The 5,495-nt window shown below is 42.4% G+C and overlaps 1 pseudogene; it reads right to left on the reverse strand.

Moving 5' to 3' along the window:
* LOC144659209 (uncharacterized) lies at nt 1-4,790 on the reverse strand (annotated as a pseudogene).
* Between the last annotated feature and the right edge of the window lie 705 nt (nt 4,791-5,495).

The raw sequence follows: 5,495 nt of genomic DNA on the forward strand, positions 1-5,495 counted from the left end.
TTTGCCTTGATCACGTGGCATTCCCATGAATCTTTGCGTGCTTACTCAAATTTTACTAAACACGTTTTTTACTGAGTCTGAAGCACATCGTTTTCGAAATTTTCCCTCAGAATTAGTAACGACATAGTTATTCATTGTTCTGTTTCTAAAGACTTGAGTTCTGGCAGCCTCCAGAACAGCCACAGAGTTCAGTGCACGGAAGGTTAGCCTTGAAGCATTTGCAGCGACCACTTGAACAACCTGTCCTGCATCCACACTTCAGTAATTCAGAACAAGCTTTAGCGGCTTCTGGAAGTATGGTCCAGCGGGGTCTCCATCTGTCGTTATCCATTTTCCAACAAAAGTCTGTCGGGGAAGGGACAACTTGTTGTTCATCAAGAGACGTCCAAATGCTCGCCTGGTAAATAGCTCTGTTGGAATGGTTTAAAAGGGAATCCTAACAAACAAAGAGATATCATTTTACATTAATCGACTAGAATACTTAAGTGTAATGATAACCAAAAATGCACAGTAAAGGAAATTTCTAAGTGGATCAACACCAGAAAGGGTCAGTTAAGGGCAATAATTTCTCCTAAATTCTTTCAGCATTGACTGAACAGGGGATAGAGCTAACGGTTGTGTAAGCCAAAAGATGGGTTTATACCTCTGTCGGGGGGATGTTTTCCAGTGCCCTATTCTTTTTGGTAAAGAGTTCTCGTCGAGCCGTGTTAACATCAGTGGCGAGGCTGGTCCTGTCATAAAGTACCACCACAAAGCGTTGCAGGACTTTAAACAGAGGGGAGTCGATCTCCAGTGGATTAAAGGGATTGTCATTCACATAAAGGAAAGCCTCTGTTACCTCTGGGTACGCATTCTAGGCCTCCAAAGCATATTTCTTCCCTTTTCCCAGAAATGCAGACGTTGTGTCGCACCCCGTAAACGCGTGGAAAAATGGAAGCGCTCTGCATTTCTCTTCACCCAAATAATCGCAAATGCTGTTAACTGAAAGCAGCTGGAAAGTCTTTCCCATCCCAAAGGCGACCCAAAAGGTTGATCCAGGCCACGTTCAAGACAACATATGGAACTGTGCAATAAGAATTACGACAACGTCCGTGTCAACAGTGCGAACTAAGACACTTCTCCCTCCTTTAGCCAAAGCATCTTTAACGTGTACAAGAATCCGCGTGTCTGCTTCTTCATGATTGCAGCTCTGCATTTGTTGTAACTGGAGATGACATTTTCACCTAGAATGAACAAATAGACAATGATACACATAGTACGAAAAACCGTTCATCAGAACTTGAAATAGTTCATACATAAAAGGGGTGTTTGGACGGTGAATACATTGAAGGCCCACTTTAAGATAGTTCAGTTAGCGAGTTACCTGAAGTTATGTAGACAAACTTGTCATCTGGAAAGGAAGCTGTTTCAACTTGTTTGGTTAAGAAGTCGAACAATTCTTACTTGTTGGAGGAATCTTCAAGAAACGCCTGCCAATTCTGAGGTAATTTAACATGCCCAGCCACCTTTCGCCTCACACCTTTCCCTCTCTTCTCACGAGTAGCATCTTTAAGAGGCTGTATCTGTAATAGTGGTCTGCCCGTTCTGGCTTGTTAAATAGATTTCGCTCTTTTCTAGTGTGTTGCAAGACTTTCATGTACTTATACTAAAAACACAATTCACTTGACCGGATCATTAATTTTTTTCGAGTTTTTAAGGATTTTTGGTTCACACGAACGAGCACTTGTAACGACCACTGTCAAGGCTTAAATTTACCACAACTTTGAAAATTAATTAAAAAAGAACTAACAACTTCTGTACCAAACAAACACTACAGCCTGTTAAATTATTTCTTTTTAATTTATCACACCAACTTTCACGAACATTGAGCTCGAATCAAGCTACCAGCAAAACATTAACGACACCCCTATCACACACCTTGATGAAACACTTGAAAACGGCTCAGATTCAAACTTTATTTTTGAAAAAGTGAGGCGGTCTACTTCAATCAAACCAACGCAGCCGAAAAGTAGATGTAATAGAAAATGTTCCTATCGAAAAAAACCTTTTGGTATCGTCTTAATGAAATATTTACAGCTGTGTAAACTTGCCCAATTTCGAAGATCTTCATGTTTGCAGCCATTTTGAGGGACTCGTCAGGACGAGGAGTTTCATCAACTGGCCTCGCAGACATACCTCACACCTTCAGAAATAAACAAAGATTAGATATAAATGCAGTGCAGTTCAACTGAAAGAGAATAAATCGTGTTTAAAAATGGAAGCTCGACTTACATTTTGACTGTTACGGACGACGTCTACGGACGTACGGTTGTTACTATTGGAATTTCGCTCGATGATTCCACTAGAAATAACAATATTTGACATACAAACTTCGACTTAATGTAACCTATGAATCAGCTCAAGGCAGTAACTTTGTGCTTTTCCTTCCTTACTGGCGTACAGCAAAGATTTTCCATCGCAAAACGTTGAACGTCGAAGAAACAGCTGAAGAAACGGCCTGTTGGTCACTACTTCATGTATGAGGCACTATACGGTACACATACGGTACACAACGGTACTCCATACATGAAGTATATAACCGACCAATCGATAAACATGTCAGTTTGGTCTTCTTTACCTGATGCTTGCTGTTTTGGCGTGAAAACAACTTCGCTGTACGCCGGTAAAGAAGGGAAAGCACGAGGTTACTACCTTAAACTGATTCAAACGCTAGATTCAGTCAAAGTCTGCGTGTCAAATATTGTTATTTGTTGTGGAATCATCAAGCGAAATTCGAACAAGAATGACCTTACGCCCGTAGAAATCGTTGCAATGTAAGTCGAGCTTCCATCATTAAACACAATTTATTCTCTTTCAGTTGAACTGCACTGCATTTATATCTAATCTTTGTTTATTTCTGATGGTGTTAGGTATGTCTGCGAGGCCAGTTGATGAAACTCCTCGTCCTGACGAGTCCCTCAAAATGGCTGCAAACATGAAGATCTTCGAAATTGGGCAAGTTTACACAGCTGTAAATATTTCATTAAGACGATACCAAAAGGTTTTTTTCGATAGGAACATTTTCTATTACATCTACTTTTCGGCTGCGTTGGTTTGATTGAAGTAGACCGCCTCACTTTTTCAAAAATAAAGTTTGAATCTGAGCCGTTTTCAAGTGTTTCATCAACGTGTGTGATAGGGGTGTCGTTAATGTTTTGCTGGTAGCTTGATTCGAGCTCAATGTTCGTGAAAGTTGGTGTGATAAATTAAAAAGACATAATTTAACAGGCTGTAGTGTTTGTTTGGTACAGAAGTTGTTAGTTCTTTTTTAATTAATTTTCAAAGTTGTGGTAAATTTAAGCCTTGACAGTGGTCGTTACAAGTGCTCGTTCGTGTGAACCAAAAATCCTTAAAAACTCGAAAAAAATTAATGATCCGGTCAAGTGAATTGTGTTTTTAGTATAAGTACATGAAAGTCTTGCAACACACTAGAAAAGAGCGAAATCTATTTAACAAGCCAGATCGGGCAGACCACTATTACAGATACAGCCTCTTAAGACTTGCTGAGCGATATCCATCCCATACAACGTCAATTCTTTTGGTGCTCTTAAGTTGGTTTTCCAGGAAAGGCAAGAATGTGGAATCTGCATATTGTGAAAACGTCGAGACGGACGAAACCGGTAGCGCATGCACGATAGCTGCTCCATCAAAAACTTTCACGTCATAAGATGCCGGTGCAGGTGGTGATTCTCTGTTGACGCATTTAATCAAATCAGACTTTTTCCCGAATCGAAGGTTTCCAAACTCTGACAATGAAGGCGGATACGGCTGATTTTCATGCTTGAAGAACTCTTCAAGATCTCCGTCGCGCTGCTGGCTGGCAATGTACAGGCGACTAAATAGATAACGATCACTTGCTACCGCTGTCAACTTCAAGGACGCTTTTGAGATTTGCTTCGGCTGTTGACGCTTGAACAGTGGCAAGGAATTCTTCGAAATCGTATCGTGAATAGACACAGTTCTCTCCTTAATGACTTCTTTCACGTACTTCTCGTACTGTCGTAATCCAATTTCCTGGACTGTGTGCACAGTAGCCACAACCGACGCATCTGCACAATTGCGCGTGTCAAGGGCAAGCAATTCAGGGCAGTCATCCTGGAAAGGGTTTCCCATTTCAGAGATTGTATTGACAAGATTCTTTACATGACTTTGAAAGGCCTTCTGTGTAGAAAGTCCTTGTTCGTGGTGTTCGTTCTTTTCATCAACACCTGGATCACCTTTTGACTGACTTTCGAATTCTTCCAGCAATCTAGCGGTTTCCGGTCCGGCCACCATCCATCTTCTAAACGCTACTGGACTTTCTGTTAGACCCACGGCTCCACCTGACCCTTTAACACTTGCGTTATGTTGCTCGTGTGCCTGATCGATTGGGATGCTTGAAAACTTGTTCAAAGATTTAGAAATAACCCAGCATTTCTTGAGGTCGTCTTGAACGGCACCTGGCAAGCACTTCATGTCTCTTATGTGAATGGGTAGCCACCTTGCGTAATTGGTGTGATCTAGCGCAAAGAACCAGGGAGCAAGGGATTCCAAGGCTTCTACATACAGAGAGAAGTTGTTCTCACGATGTGCTTTCACGAATGCCAGTACCGTGAGTTCCATTTGCATGATCAGGAACCAGAACTTGTATGTTGGACTGTTCTTAATCATTCCATCGTGCCACTTTTGGAACTCCTCGTCGTCGTGTTGACCGTCGAGTTTTGCAAAGGCAACATGCTGCAATTTGTGCAAAGCCACTGCTGTTATCTGGTGTGCACGTCTGGTTTTTGTCAAGTGCGCTACCCTGAGAAAGGAATCCGATGTACCGGTGGATGCTATTCCTGCCTCAGCTAGTGCTGTAGTCCAACCAGATGCAGCCAAAAGATCTCCGCACAAGGACCAAAGAGCCATCTCAATGTGGAGGCCACCTAGCATCACAACGTGTAAATTTTCCCCGTGTGTAGAAGGCCAGTTCCACTGTACAAATTTTGCGATGGCGAACAGAGGCTGGTCACAAACAGTGACAGGTATTTGACCAGGGTTTAGAAGCTCTGTTGCCTTCTTCATCACAAACATACCATGTTTCATCATGGCAACTGTGGCGGCTTTTTCGTCAAACAATGGCAACAAGCTACTCAAGCAAGACAAAGGATTGGACACAACTGTAACAGATGCGTGATAGGCAGCCCATGACAGATAAATGCCTTTTGTGAGCTCTTCATGAAGATGTTGTTCACAGTGCTTCAACCAACAAGTTTCCTGTGCAATGGCAGTGGACAGCTGATTGCTGCTTGGGGTTTCCACACTAGCCCGACCAGTAGGAGGCACGTTAACTTCTGATGTCTTTACAGAGACGGGAGGAACTGATGAATACTCGTCAGGAAGTGTGATATCTCTTGAAGTGGTCCTGCTGGCGCAACGACTCACTCCCTGTACTTCTTGTTGGCTAACTTCGGAATCTTGCTTCGGGAACTGGA

This window comes from Oculina patagonica, chromosome 7 (assembly GCF_052425735.1).
Source record: "Oculina patagonica isolate OP01 chromosome 7, crgOcupat, whole genome shotgun sequence".
Taxonomy (NCBI): domain Eukaryota; kingdom Metazoa; phylum Cnidaria; class Anthozoa; order Scleractinia; family Oculinidae; genus Oculina; species Oculina patagonica.